Source organism: Eumetopias jubatus, unplaced genomic scaffold (assembly GCF_037043125.1).
Source record: "Eumetopias jubatus isolate StellerSeaLion01/CBP00866 unplaced genomic scaffold, mEumJub1_p1.0 scaffold_15, whole genome shotgun sequence".
Taxonomy (NCBI): Eukaryota; Metazoa; Chordata; class Mammalia; order Carnivora; family Otariidae; genus Eumetopias; species Eumetopias jubatus.
Genome location: NW_028274821.1, coordinates 85,527,408 through 85,541,859, shown reverse-complemented (window position 1 = coordinate 85,541,859; position 14,452 = coordinate 85,527,408). Strand labels below are relative to the sequence as shown.

Sequence of the window (14,452 nt, the reverse complement as noted above, 5' to 3'; positions counted from 1 at the left end):
GTTACTTATACGGTATCACGGAGAAAAGAAAAGTATGGACAAAATAACCATCCTCAAATATCTAAAGAGATATTGTTCATGTGTTTTAAACATCAGTTCTTGTCTACTCAGGACAGGACATGAGGGAATGATCTTAAATGAGAACAGGAGGGACTTATTATCTATCAATGGGAGGGAACATAACTGAAAGGATTGTGAGATGGTGGAAGGCAACATGATTTTGAGAAAGGACGTGGTTATTTTAGGAACAGGGGCTGCTGATTATTACTGAGGAAATGTAGAGCTTGGGCCCTCCAGGTCAGCCAATTACTAGCTGTATGATCTTGAGGAAGTGATTTCATCTTTCTGAGGGTCAGTTCCATGATTTGTTAAATGGGGATAATAGTATTTATTTATTGGATTGTTGTGAGGATTAAATTAGATTAGAGATGTAAAGGCATTAGGAACATCTGTGCCAGGCACAGAATAAGGTGCAACCAATGATGAATTATTCATTGCTATTAATCAGTGCTGGTCCTACCTGTGGGGAAAAAAACCACCACCACCACTCTACACAGAAACATAAGCTCTTTTCGGAGACATCAAACAAATAAATAGTGCTGTGTGTTGTGAGACTTACAGTCTCATCGAAAACACATGTTGTGAACACTCAGAAAGTGAAATAAAATAAGATTAAAATAACAGAGTCAGTAGAGTGAAGTGGTTAAGAGCATGGAGTCAATAAAATATGTGAGCACTCAGAACAGTGCCTGCCACCCAGGAATTGTTTGCCCTTGACAAAACAAAACCACAGTGCAAGCCAAGGTCAATTTTTAAGTGAAAGCTTCCAAAAAGACCTATATGAGTTCTCTGGTGGGAGAAATTGCTCCAAATTAGTGTTTACCAAACAAACAGGTGGATAAGGTTTGAATGCATTAATCAGAAGGATCTTAGCTGTCTCAAGCAATGAGCAGTTATTCACTATTTGGATGTCCTAAGCTTTTATTTTTAAAACATTTGCAGGCACTACTTTGAATACCCTACTTGTCAGCTTCGAAGAAAGACATTTGTTTCTGATATTTTGAATACACCCAAGAAACAGTCCTCTACATTGTGATTGTAGTCTATAAACTTGACTTCATAGCAATCATAACTCTGCAGCACATTTAACTTACTAATATTTATTGAAATATTTTTAGCTGCAAAAACATTTTATGTTCACTATTATTTATTAATGCCCTGTTTTAAAATATTACACATAAAATTTATTCCAGTGCACATTAGTAAATAAATTATGCTTGTAATTTCTAATGCATTTTTAATTATAAATTTATCCATGTCTACCTTTATTTATGATAGTGGTGTCTCACTGTTGAACATACTGTATATTAATGGAGATACTGTTAATTATGCATTCTTAGAAGTTGCATTCGACAAAACATACGAGTCTGTTTTTTTATATCCTAAGTCCTGTTAACATCAATTATTTTAGGAGTTGGCACTCACAGTACTAGCTAACCTTTAGAGCAAGAAAAGATACTATTAGCAACCGGTTACAGGGCCCAGATTTGGGGAAAGGACGGCAATTATATATAAATGCAGCCAGAGAGATGCTATCTAACACCAGCCAGATGTTTCATTTTCACCCCAAGTATCTAAAAAGGGATCCTCACCAGAAATAGTATTCAGTGCAAAAACACAATAGAACAAAGCTCAGTGAATCTCTGCTGAGCCCCCAAAACTGGTCTGTACTTAAATAATATCTGCAAAGCATTGTTTTAAGATTTTCTAAAACTCACCTTATTTTTTTTTAAGATTTTATTTATTTATTTGACAGAGAGAGACACAGCGAGAAAAGGAACATAAGCAGGGGGAATGGGGAAAGGGAGAAGCAGGCTTCCCACTGAGCACGGAGCCTGATGCGGGGCTCCATCCCAGTACCCTGGGATCATGACCTGAGCCAAAGGCAGACACTTAACGACTGAGCCACCCAAGTGCCCCTCAAACTCACCTTATTATAAACAATACATTTGCTTTAAAAAATTCTTCACATTCAAATGTTATTTTAATTTGAAAAAAATACTATATTGCTCTGAAATTGTATACTTTTGGGGGACTTCCTTAAAATAGTTTGAATGGATTTTTGACTAATTTACTGTTGTCCAGAAATTGCTTTGTACCATAGAAGCGTAAATGCCTATGTTTTCCCTCTGGGAGGAAAAGGAGAAGAGGAGTGCCTGGGTGGCTCAGTTGGTTAAGCGTCTGCCTTTGGTTCAGGTCATGATCCCAGGGTCCTGGGATCGAGCCCCGCATCGGGCTCCCTGCTCGGCGGGAAGCCTGCTTCTCCCTTTCCCATTCCCCCTGCTTGTGTTCCCTCTCTCGCTGTCTCTCTCTATGTCAAATAAATAAAATCTTTAAAAAAAAAAAAAGGAGAGGAAACCAAAATTGGGGAACTAGCAGGGAAACATATTCACATATATAAAATATTAAGAACACACATTTGCAGAGAAACTAGAAGGTGCCTCTATTTTCCCAGAGCTCTGTCAGGGTTTGAAAGAGTATTACTTTCATTCTATTATGTTTACTCTCAGCTTGTTGTTATAGGCTTAGCAAAGTGGTATTTTCCATGTGCAAATTCTGCTTCTACAAAATAAGATTTCCAATTGCTTCATTTCATGTGCATGTTTTGAGCGTCTTTTCATTTAACACACGTTTTATCAAGTGTTTATGGTGTTTTAAGATTTTAGTCTAAAAGGAAATAACAAACGTTCCTTTCCTTATGGCCTGTCAAGGAGACAGATGTATGTTGAAAGAACAGAAAATGTGATAAACATTGAACACAGAGAATGAGACTCTTCATGTGGTCTAATAGGGAGAGGTGTTCTGGGAAAGCTTTCTGGAGGAAGCAGTATATGAATTTGGTCTTCAAAAATGAATAGAATATACTTAGGAATGGTTACAATGCCGTGTGTGTGTGTGTGTGTGTGTGTGTGTGTGTGTGTGTGTGTGTGTGTGTGTGTATGTGTTTTAAAAGCACTTGGGGGTTGGGGCGCCTGGATGGCGTAGTCAGTTGGGCAGCCGACTCTCGGTTTTGGCTCAGGTGGTGATCTCCGGGTCATGAGATTGAGCCCTGCGCTGGTCTCTGCACTCAGCGTAGAGTCTGCTCAGGACTCTCTCTCCCTCTGCCCCTCCCCCACTAAAAATAAATACATCTTAAAAAAAGAAAGCACGTTGGGGTTTATCCTTTTATAATATTGCCACATGTTGTATAGAAACCTAAGATAGCCACTAGAGAGCCACAAGGTGCCCTGGGTCACATCTCTAGCCATCTTAGACCTTCCAACCATTCTGGCTGCCATCGACCGAAAGACAAGACTGGCAGAACTGCCCACCAACCCACAAAATCTCAAGAAATAAGAAATGGTTGTTGTTTTAAGCCACAAAGAAGAAGGAAGAGGAGGAGAAGGAAGAGGAGGAAAAGGTGCAAGAAAGGGAGTAGTTTACTGAGTAGAAAGGGATAGGGCAACTGAGGTTTGAGCAGGAATTGTGGAAAGCAAATGCATAAGGGCCCTGATTCTTGCTGCCGATCTTGGTGTGCTATGCCATAAGAGTTGGCATTTATAGAACACTTCTGTCTGCCAGACAATGTTCTAAGCAGTCTCCACACAGTACCTCCTTGAATCCTCACAACAACCTAGATGAAAGAACTGAGATATAGAGAAAGCAAATAACTTATTGGAGGCACACAGCCAATGGGTGTCTTTGAACCTTGGTCCATTGCCCCTGTTCTAATCCTGGAGACCAGAAGAAAATGAACCTCCAGCCTCTACTATGGTCTCCTCCTTGCAATTGGTGTATCTACTCTCTTCCTCATCTACCTATCTTCCCAACACTGTCCCAGTGGGTTTCCTTTTCACCCTATGTCTATGCATCATCCTGGGAGCTTTTTTTTTAAAAAAATATTTTATTTATTTGAGAGAGAGAATGAGCTAGAGAGAGTACATGAGAGGGGGGAGGGTCAGAGGGAGAAGCAGACTCCCCACCGAGCAGGGAGCCCAATGCGGGACTTGATCCCAGGACTCCAGGATCGTGACCTGAGCCGAAGGCAGTAGCCCAACCAACTGAGCCACCCAGGCGCCCATCCTGGGAGCTTTTGAGGTCCACATGGCATCTCAGTTCCTTGACTCTCTCTCTCTCTCTCTCTTGTTTTAGATTTTATTTATTTATTTTAGAGGGAGAGAAAGCAAGAGTGGGGAGAGGGGCAGAGGGGATTTTCCCAAGCCGACTCCACGCTGAGCATGGAGCCCCATGAGGGGCTCAATCTCACAACCCTGAGATCATGACCCAAGCTGAAATCAAGAATCCAATGCTTAACCGACTGAGCCCCCAGGTGCTCAGCCCCCTGTCTCATTTTCAGTAACTTTTTCCTCCATTCTACTTCAGCAAGGACCTCACTCTCACATGGCTCTTCATCTGAGGTTATTAAGACATCCATCTCTGAGGATAACCTCCATCTTCCTGCCTTACTTCACTAGTGACCTTCATCTCGTTTGTTCTGGGACCTACAGGCCAGTGACATGAGCCTTTCTGGAATTCTCTTATATACGTAGCCACCATCCATTCTGTGGCCCTTTAAAAAGCACTCTAAAAAGCTAAGGTCGTAAGCTCCTTGACCCCATCACACCTGCCTGGCAAAACTGCTTCTTCAGGGGTGCCTGGGTGGCTCAGTCATTAAGCGTCTGCCTTTGGGCCAAGATCCCAGGGTCCTGGGATAGAGCCCTGAATCGGCTCCCCGCTCGGCGGGAAGCCTGCTTCTCCCTCTCCCACTCCCCCTGCTTGTGTTCCCTCTCTCGCCGTCTCTCTCTCTGTCATATAAATAAACAAAATATTAAAAAAACAAACAAACTGCTTCTTCGGATCAAACCAATTGCTTACTCTTTGTGTGCCTGAATCTTGACTGTTGAAACTAACAGTTTTAGAAAAATCACACAAACCATTATAATAGTATCACCATAAATTCAGAGTCTCCATTCTCAGTGGAGTCCCCAACATTGTCCTTGAAATCTTATCATATTTCCCTGCACTCCACTTGCCCACTATTTCAAATTCAGTCAAACTTGACTATAAGTTTCATGAGGGCGGAGTTCGTCTGGTTTTTTTTCACCACTGAATCTCCAGTGCCTAGGATAAACTTAATACATATGCACTCAATCAGTATCTGTTCACAGTAGTGGTAAGCACATTATGTAAATGTTAGTAAATGTTAGCTATGTGCCAGGCTCTATTCTATGTGAGTTATATGTATTAACTCATTTAATCCTCATGACAACCCAATGAGGTTAGTTAGGACTTTTGTCATTCCCATTTTACAGATAAGGAAATTCATAGCGGCTGCTTGAAAAATGGAAGTCACAAAACTAGTGAAGGTACAGTTCCATAGAACCTGTACAAGCTTAGAGGGTCCAGTTGATTTCAGTTTTAGATAGGTTGAGTTTTATGTGTCTGAGAGACAAACAGCAGCTGTGCTTCCGACTGGAGCTCAAGAGGAAAGTGAAAATGAAGATTAATATTTAGGAGGGGACAGCTAACCCGGTGACCTTGGAAAACGGATTTTCAAACCTTGTTGACACACTTTGCTTTAGCAGAACACATCCAACAGGTCCCCAGTGGAACTGTGGTGGTGTGTGTGCAAGAGAGCATTTGGGAATCAAGGTTCTTTTTTTACCCTGTTTGAGCTAAGAGATCAATCCCATATTTGAAAACATGGGGGATGATACCTCTTGTATTTGTTGGTGTAATGATGTCCCAGGGCTGAAATTCAGCCTTTTTTTTTTTTTTCCTTTTGCTAAGGTGAATTTTTGAGAGGCTTTCTGGGCCATCTCTCAGATAGGAGAGAGATCCTATCACTGCACTACTTGAGTCCTTCTTTCCCCTTCACGGTGTCTTCCCCTGGTTCTGTCAGGAGAGAGACCACCAACAGTGAGTTCCTGTTCTGTGCCAGTCCTCTTATCTCATGGAAACCTCCCTTCAGTTCTTTAAAAAAAATTTTTTTTTCATTTTTTTTTTTGGAAGTATAGTTAACATACAATTCCCTGCAGTTCTTGAGGAAGATAGTTATTTCCATTTTAAGATAACAAGGGTAATAACTAACATTTACTAGGTATTTATGAGTCAGGCACTGTCCTAAGTGCTTTACAAGCATCATCCCATTCCATTCTCACAGGAATACTCTAAAACTGGAACTACTGTATGGATGAGAAAACCGAGAGTCAAGAGAGGAGAAGGAATCTCGTCACTCATTTCTGGATGAATTCAGGGCTTTTTTCCATGGAGAAAGGAGAAGGAGATTTGAAGGAGAACCCTAATGTTGATTTCTATCCGACGCAAAACCACCGGCTGGTGAGTCCCGCCAGATTCCCAGCTAACTATCTGTGATTCAGGCCTTACCCGGATCGCAGAAGTCCGGCGCATGCGTACGGCCTCCTCTTCGGCCCCGCCCCCTGGGAGAGCTTCGCTCCTTGCTCTCTGCTCTGGGGCTTGCGCACTACGTCCCCAGCCAGCGGCTTCTTCCCGGTCTGGGACTTCCGGTTCGCGGGGTGCGGTTCCGGGTCGTGGCGCGGCTCGGGGCAACGGGGCTGCTGCTCGGCCGGCCGGCGGCAGCGAACAGTAGGGGCATGAGGGCGAGCCGGGAAAGCGGCAGTTGAGCCCGCGGGGAGGAGCGCCAGTCCCCGAGGATTCCGAGAGTGCGGAGCTCGGGGCAGGGGCCGGGAGGCGCGGGGAAGCTGGGCCCTTCCCTCAGGAACGTGTCCCGGGGCCGAGCCGGCCCGTAGTGTGGCAGCAGCTTCAGGTAAAGGTTGCCCCAGCCGCTAGCTCCCTCGCTCACTCTCCCGTCAGCCCACCGGGGGAGCCTGGCGGCCCTCCTCACTCCTCCGCTCTGGGTGTTGCCCCGGGTTGGGGGGGGGGGTAGCCTGCCTGGCCCTTGATCAGGTCTCCATTGAGCGTCCGTTTCCTTGTCCTTTACAGAACTGGAGGCTGCTGTGAGCCTGACAGCTGGGTGTGTGATTGGGGGAGGAGAAGCCAGGGGACTGGGTAATGTTGGGTGGGGGGAGGGCTGGCTCCGGTAGTTTCTGGCCCTACCACTTGGCAACATCTAGGTGTTCTAATCTTCATAACATGAAAATTGTTTTTCAAGCATTGTCTGTGTGGTTCCTGTTTCCTTAGATCCCCTTCTCCCCAATTGTCCCAAAGGAGTAAGCCTCGCAAAACTTTTTTTTTTCCTACCTGGAGTGCTGCTGGAACTTGGATTCAGCTTTTTATGAGAATGGCAAGGAGTCTTCTAAATCTAGTTAAGGCTAAAAAAAAATATGTAGTTTAAACAAGATTATTACTTTAACTGAAGACCCAAAAGTTGACTCAGAAATTGGTTAAAATTTTATTTGGAATGAATGCAAGTAATTTTTGAAGCCTGTCACAGTACATGGCACTGCGCAGAGCATCACTTTATAAACCCAAACCAGCAAAGTTAAAAACTTTCCCAAGTGTAAAGAAATGGAGACAGGTCTTAACACACATCAGTTAAAACAAAGTCAACATTCTCATTCTGTTTGTCACAAGCAAAAGGGGAGGATTATTAATTTAAAAACCTAGTAGAACAGGAAAAGTTGGCACCATGTTTTATTCCTCATTTTGTGAGCCCACACAAGGTGCTTAGTAAATGCTGAAAGAGTTCTTGATGAAGCATTGATTATTGTGTTCATCTTTTTCAGTTTACACACTTGCAAGTTTGCTGGAGCTTGTGAGGCATGCTAGTGGCCCCTTTGTTATTTAGTTTTGTGCTCCTATCTACTTTAAGTTACTGTGATGCCAGACTACTCACACTATATACCTCTTGATCAGGCTCCAGCTTATGCTTGAAAAAGTCCCCTTCCTTAATTCCCTACCCCAGTCCTTTACTCTAGATAAGTAGGACCTGAAATCACCTTTGTTTTCTCTTTGTCCATTGTTTTTTGGTAGGACATTCTCCCTGCCTAAGTTTCTCCTTTTCTGTTTCCACTTTTGAGATGTTACCTGGGGCCCAGCAGAAATTGGTCTCCGTCAACCAATTCGGGACAACCCCAGTTGGAAAAGATTCCTTGTCTGGAATCCTATAAATACTCATAATAATTTCAAACATTTACTGAGAATATACCAGGTATCATGCTAGACAATGTATGGGTAAATAAGACTCAGTCCTTGCCTGCAGGGTGCTCAATTTAGTGAGAGAGATAAGGAAATCCAAGACAGTGATAAGTACACTGTGTGAAGGTTCTTTCTGTGATACAGTGATAGCACAGAAGTAGGGGTGGGTCATTAACTTTTGAGGAGTGTGCTATGGTTAGGTAATGCTTCATAATGTGGGGTTAACTAACTATTATTTACTATGTGCTGAAACTATAGGTTTTTCTTATTTAATCATTTTAACCTCAATTTATAGATAGGAAGATTCAGGATAAATTACATATGTGGTATGAGACAGAGGCAGGATTCAAACCCAGGTCTGTCTGATGCCTACATCTGTTCTTTTTTTCATTATGTGCTCTGCCTTCTTTCACACACCATAACACTATATACAAGTACATATTGAAGAAACTATAAAAGAAAGAATATGAATGTCAAAATAAATGGTACAGATAGTCCTTTAAATGTAGAGAAGGCTGTGATCTTCCAAGGTCAGAAGGTGGCAGGTGGGTCAGTTCAACTTTGAATATGAGCATGGAAGACCTATAGAGAGTAACATGGACTCTGGATTCAGTTCCTTGTCCCTCCTCTTACTCCTTGACCTTTGGCAAGTTTCTTAATTCCAATCATTACTTTGCTCAAGTATGGGTTGGGGTAGGGGGATAATACTGATCTCATAGAGTGTTGTGAATATTTAATGAGCTAATGTGGATAAAGGGCCTGATACATGGTTAATGTCCCCTGAAATGATAGTTGTAAGATGCAAAGATGCAATGTCTATGATGGTTTTAGAGTGGTGAGTAGATCAGACTGAATAAAGCAAGCCATTGCTTCTTTTGCTGGGGTACTGCGAAGTAAATTGGACGGTCTGTAGGAGTCAGTCAGTGAGGGCTTCAGTGTCAGTCAAGAGAGGTAAAGTCCAGTTTCTGCTCATAATTTTCCAGTTAATAAATGTTTTGACGATCTCTGATTCATTCAGCAATGCCAGGGAAAATGTTAAGAACCTAGGATGCAAAAAGGAATAAAACCAGTGCCCACCCTGAGGTGGCTGACATTCCAGTGGGGGAGATGTAAGTATGTGCAGGTAAACTGTAGTAACGTACTGTAGGTACTATGATAGCAATCCCCACGGAGTACCGTAGAGCAGGAGGGAACCCTGATAATGGTAGTTAATGAGCACTTCCTGTGTGCTGGCATTGTGTTAAATGCATTGTCTCATTCCTGTACAGAAAGGTGTTGTTAGCATCCTGTTTCTACAGATGAGGAAACTAGAGTGCAGAGAAGTTAAATAAGTTCCTTGAGTTTATGCAGCTGTTGGAGCTATGAGTAGAAGAGATTGTCTGCTAGACTTTGGTATCTTTACTCTTTGTGATATGGATGGGTGGATGGGGACCCTCTGACGAGACTTCAGAGAGATGCTGGCCCTTGAGCCTTAGCTTCAGAGTAGCTTCGGTGTGCTAGACACTATGCTAGACAGCAGGGATAATGAGTGAATGTGGCTGCTGCTCAAGCTCATGGCCTCATCTGTCATGGTAAAAATAATATATATATTTTGGTGGAGTGGGGAGTGGTTTTGTTTATTGACTCTTAACTGAAGACTAGAAATTTGCAGTTCAGTGGATTTGTATATATATTTCAGCGGAAGAGGATTTGCTGGAAATCTGTTTCTCTGATGTATAGGCTTTATTGTTAAAGACATAGCAATAGATACCAAATTATATGCCTAGGAATTCTGTCACATTGCATTTTTTTTCCCCAGAGGAGGTGCCCTGATCTTGTGTTTTCTGTGAGTTTGAGGTTTTAGAGAAGTTTTGACTCAAAAGTTAGCACATTTCAGCTTGTGCTAAATTTAAAACAATTGAGCACATATATTTTAGTCATTGTTAAATGTTTTTGTATATCTTGCTTCCTTCAGTCTTTGTGGTTCTATGAGATAGGTGGTATTACCCCCATTGAACACATGAGCAACCTGAAACTTGGTGGTTAAATATATTGCCCAACTCACATAGCCAGTGAGTGATAACACCAGAAAAAATAGGCCAAAAAAGAGTAAACAAATATTGATTAGTTCTCTTTTGAGCATGTCGTCAGGGTTCTCCAGCTCAAGTGCCCATGATGAGGAGTAGGCCAGACCTTGGTGGATTAGATGGCATATGACTAGTCTGAAGGTAGCAGTTGCTGCTCAGCTTCACTTGCTTATTGCTGGGTGACGAAGGGGTCTGGTGTCCCTGGATCTTCTGAAAGAGGATATTCTTTTTGTTTTTTATTTATTTTAAAAATTTTTTATTTTAATCCCGATGAGGGATAATACTCTTTTTTGGGGGGGGAATAATATTCTTGAGGGAGCATTCAAAAGATGCTGAAAATCTGGATTTTAATTACTTAATTTTAAAATTTGCCATTTAAAAAATTATTGTATGACCAAAACACATCTGTGGGCTACGTACAGTCCAGGCTGCCTGATTATGAACTCTGATCTACCTGATGGCTGAAATTTTGGTACCCACTGTTCAAAGCAGGAGGTATAATACATGTAATGGTTATTGATCAGAAATCTGGTAAATTGCCAGAGTAAGAGTGCATTGTAATTAACTGATACTGATTATATTTGGGGAAGTGGCAGGGTGAATACTTTTATTATATAATCAGGCTAATTTTCAGGGAGGATGGGGTTTAGATGAGATGACCTTGTAATACTTTTGTGTTCTTAGCACTTTAAATGCTACCAGATTCTTGTCTTTTGGTCCTCTTTACAGTACGTGAAGTGAACAAGGAGGATAATCATAACCTCTTGAGATGAAGAAACTGGTGCCCAGTGAATGACAGTTTAGTAGAAAGTGCACCAGATTGAGAGGGACTTGAATTCTGAATATAGTATGCCACTAACAGCCTTTTGATTTTGGTCAAGTCATTTACAAATCCTTGTATCTTTTTCCCATCGGGATGATAATGAGGAGCTCGACTCAAGTCCTGCTAAGGTCTTTACAGGATGCCAAGCTTCCTGATTCTAATTGACACTCTTAAAGTCACACAAGTGATTACTGGCAGACCCCAGTGGAGAATGGTTCAAATCTAAAATTCTGCTCCTTCTCTCATGATGGCAGGTAGGGAGCCACTGCTCAGCTTTTCCCTCTGTTCTTTGTTCATCACTCATTCTGGGAAAGGACCTTGATAGGCCACGTGCTTCCCAAATGCATATAGTGGTTTGTTGACTTTTTATACACAAGATTGAAAGGGGGCATAGAGACACCCAACATAGTGAGAGAAATATGGTCAGGGAGTTCCCAAGCTCAAGGGTTTAATTTATTTTTATTTTATTTTATTTTATTTTATTTTTTAAAGATTTTTAATTTATTTTTTGACAGGGACAGCGAGAGAGGGAACACAAGCAGGGGGAGTGGGAGAGGGAGAAGCAGGCCTCCCGCAGAGCGGGGAGCCTGATGCGGGCTGATCCCAGGACCCTGGGATCATGACCTGAGCCGAAGGCAGATGCTTAACGACTGAGCCACCCGGGCGCCCCTATTTTTATTTTAATACCCAGCTTCCACAAGGTGAGAACTGAAGAAATATTATTCTTCTAGATACTTGTTTTCATTCATACTCTATTGTATAAGGAAATAGCATAGAATATAAAAATGAAGAAAATAAATCCTGACCAGTCACTCAAAATTTATTATCTCTAGTTGGCAGCAGTCTAGGTATACAGAGGAAATAGATTTAATATAGGAAACAAAATTTGGACCCAAAGAAGAAAACAGTTTTAAGTAATTGAAAGTGTGAAAAATGGGAGAAACCACTTAAACAACAAAACTTAAATTCTAGAAACAGCAAGAAGATACTAGAGTAACTATTGGAATTAGATTATAGTAATTGCTTGTGAAATAAATTATTATGTCACATTTACCCCTAAAATATGCAGTGTTAGATTCATATCTTATACTTGAGTGTATTTTTATATATTTGGATATATTTTTATTATATGCTTTTACTGATGCAGACAAAATGAACTGAATGTGTAAAACTTCAAAAAAATAACATTTTTTAGTTCCCTGTGGACTTAAGGTACTGTATTATAAATAAGTACTCTTTCAGTAGAGAAAATGGTAGAAAATTGTTGGAAAGAATAGTTTTATTTTTATAGCAATTAAAAAAAATAAAACAGTAAATTTTTAATCTGAACTTTAGTTGCTGATGTAAAGGAGACTAACAAAGAAGACCCGAGATTGAATCTTGAAGCGATGTGAGGTGGGGCTTTAGAGTCCCAGCCACCTGGATTGGAATGCTGGCTCTGTCAGTTATTAACTGTGTGAGCTAGACAGTCTGCAAACTGAGGCCAACACCGCCAGTCTCATCTGATGCTTGGGAGGATGAAATGAAACCACTTATGTGAGTACCTGGTACTATGATGCTTCTGGAGAGATGCAGGTACCAGCGTGCAGGGGCATAACACATTCAGATACAGTATAATGTGATGAGAAGTGACTCTGTGGAGTAGTTGTGAAGAAGTGAGACTCATTTTCATGTCTGGATTAAGGGATGAGTCTCGTTTGTTGCTAGTTGTGCTTTGTGATGTAGCGTGCCTACCAAGCATGCACTGTTGAGGAGGTATCTCAGTATGCTTTTTTAGGTGTAGGGTTGAATGAAGTCATCTGTTTAGGTTAAATGAATTGACCTGTTAAATAACAATAAAGACTTCCAATTGCTTATATTACCTTTTTTTATTGTGCCCATTACTGCCCTTTGAAGTTGTTAAAACAAGAGATATTATGCTCTCCTTGTCTCCATCTTAACAAATGCTGAAACTGAAGCTTAAGAAGTAAAGTGATTGAAGGCAGAAAGCTGATAATGACAAAGCTTGGATTCAAACCTTTGGTTTTGTTGTTGTTTTTTACTCTGAACACAGTGCTTTTGCCACTATTTGTGCTGTTTTAGATTTGGTTTCTGGCCCTTGTTTCAGAACAGTCATCAACTATGGCCCTTCTTACTCCTTTAAACTTAATGCCTGCAGAAAGTTGTTATTGATTATATTGTGTAAGCGTTTGGTTACAGGTATAATCTTATAATATGAAGTTTAAAAATTTAATAAAACTCTAATCATAATACTATGGCTAGCAGAGATTGGTTACAAATATATCGCTAGTGGGAATATTAATTGGTGAAAATTTTCTGGAGAGCACCTTGGCATTATTTATCCAAGCCTTAAAAAATAAAGTCATGCAAGCCTTTTGAGCTTGTAATTCCATTTTTAGAATTTTTTTTCAAGTTTTTATTTAAATTCCAGTTAGTTAGCATACAGTGTAATGTTAGTTTCAGGTGTAGAATTTAGTGATTCATCACTTACATATGACACCCAGGGCTCACCAAGTGCCCTCCTTAATCCCCATCACCCATTTGGCCCTTCCCCCTGCCCACCTCCCTTCCAGCAACCCTCTGTTCTCTGTAGTTAAGAGTCTGTTTTATGGTTCGCCTCTCTTTTTCCTGCCTATGTTTATATGTTTTGTAGAAATTTTTGGTAAAGAAATAATCAGATATGTGGGAAAATAATTATGTTGCAAGATGTTCACTGCCGCAGTACTTAGATCAGCAAAAATTAGAAATAACTTTAGTAGTTAACAAAGAGAAATTATGGAAAGGCCATTGAATGGAAGTATTGTGCAGTCATCTTAGATTTTTATTTTTTTATTTTTTATTTTTTTAAAGATTTTATTTATTCATGAGAGACACAGAGAGAGAGAGAGGCAGAGGGAGAAGCAGGCCCCCAAGGAGCAGGGAGCCCGATGTGGGACTTGATCCCAGGACTCCAGGATCATGACCTGAGCCGAAGACAGACGCTTAACCATCTGAGCCACCCAGGCACCCAGTCATCTTAGATTTTTAGAAGAATTTTAGTGACATTAATTTGTTCATCATGTAATATACAGTGAAGAGATATAAAACTATATAAAGTACAATCTTAATTATATCAAACATATATGCAAAGGAAAAGAAGAAATAGATGGCGAGATTATGTCTTTATACTTTTCTCTGTTTTCCAAAGTATTCTCTGATAAATATAAATTATTTTTTGATAAAATCATTTTAGTTTAAGCTTAGTATTAAGAAATATGAGTAGAGCTGGTGAAAATCATTTTGATCAAAAACTTTTCACTAATGCAGGTGATCTGAAGTAATAAATGGGTTGTTATTTTCAAGTCTTTTTTTTTAAAGATTTTATTTATTTATTTATTTGAAAGAGAGAGAGTGAGTGAAAGAGCAC

At 40.7% G+C, this 14,452-nt stretch overlaps 1 protein-coding gene across 8 annotated transcripts in view; it reads left to right on the top strand.

Moving 5' to 3' along the window:
* The first annotated feature begins 6,576 nt into the window (after window positions 1-6,576).
* The window catches only part of MAPKAP1 (MAPK associated protein 1), a 233,574-nt gene continuing 225,698 nt past the window's right edge, over window positions 6,577-14,452 (top strand). For 4 of the 8 annotated variants that reach the window (XM_028107692.2, XM_028107693.2, XM_028107686.2 and 1 more), the window contains exon 1: window positions 6,577-6,826. The gene's annotated coding sequence lies outside the window, so the exon portion shown is untranslated. Of the gene's footprint in view, window positions 6,827-6,976; window positions 7,034-11,561; window positions 11,748-12,381; window positions 12,583-14,452 lie in introns of those variants that run through there. The other 4 variants (XM_088018749.1, XM_028107689.2, XM_028107694.2 and 1 more) reach the window with 4 other exon arrangements.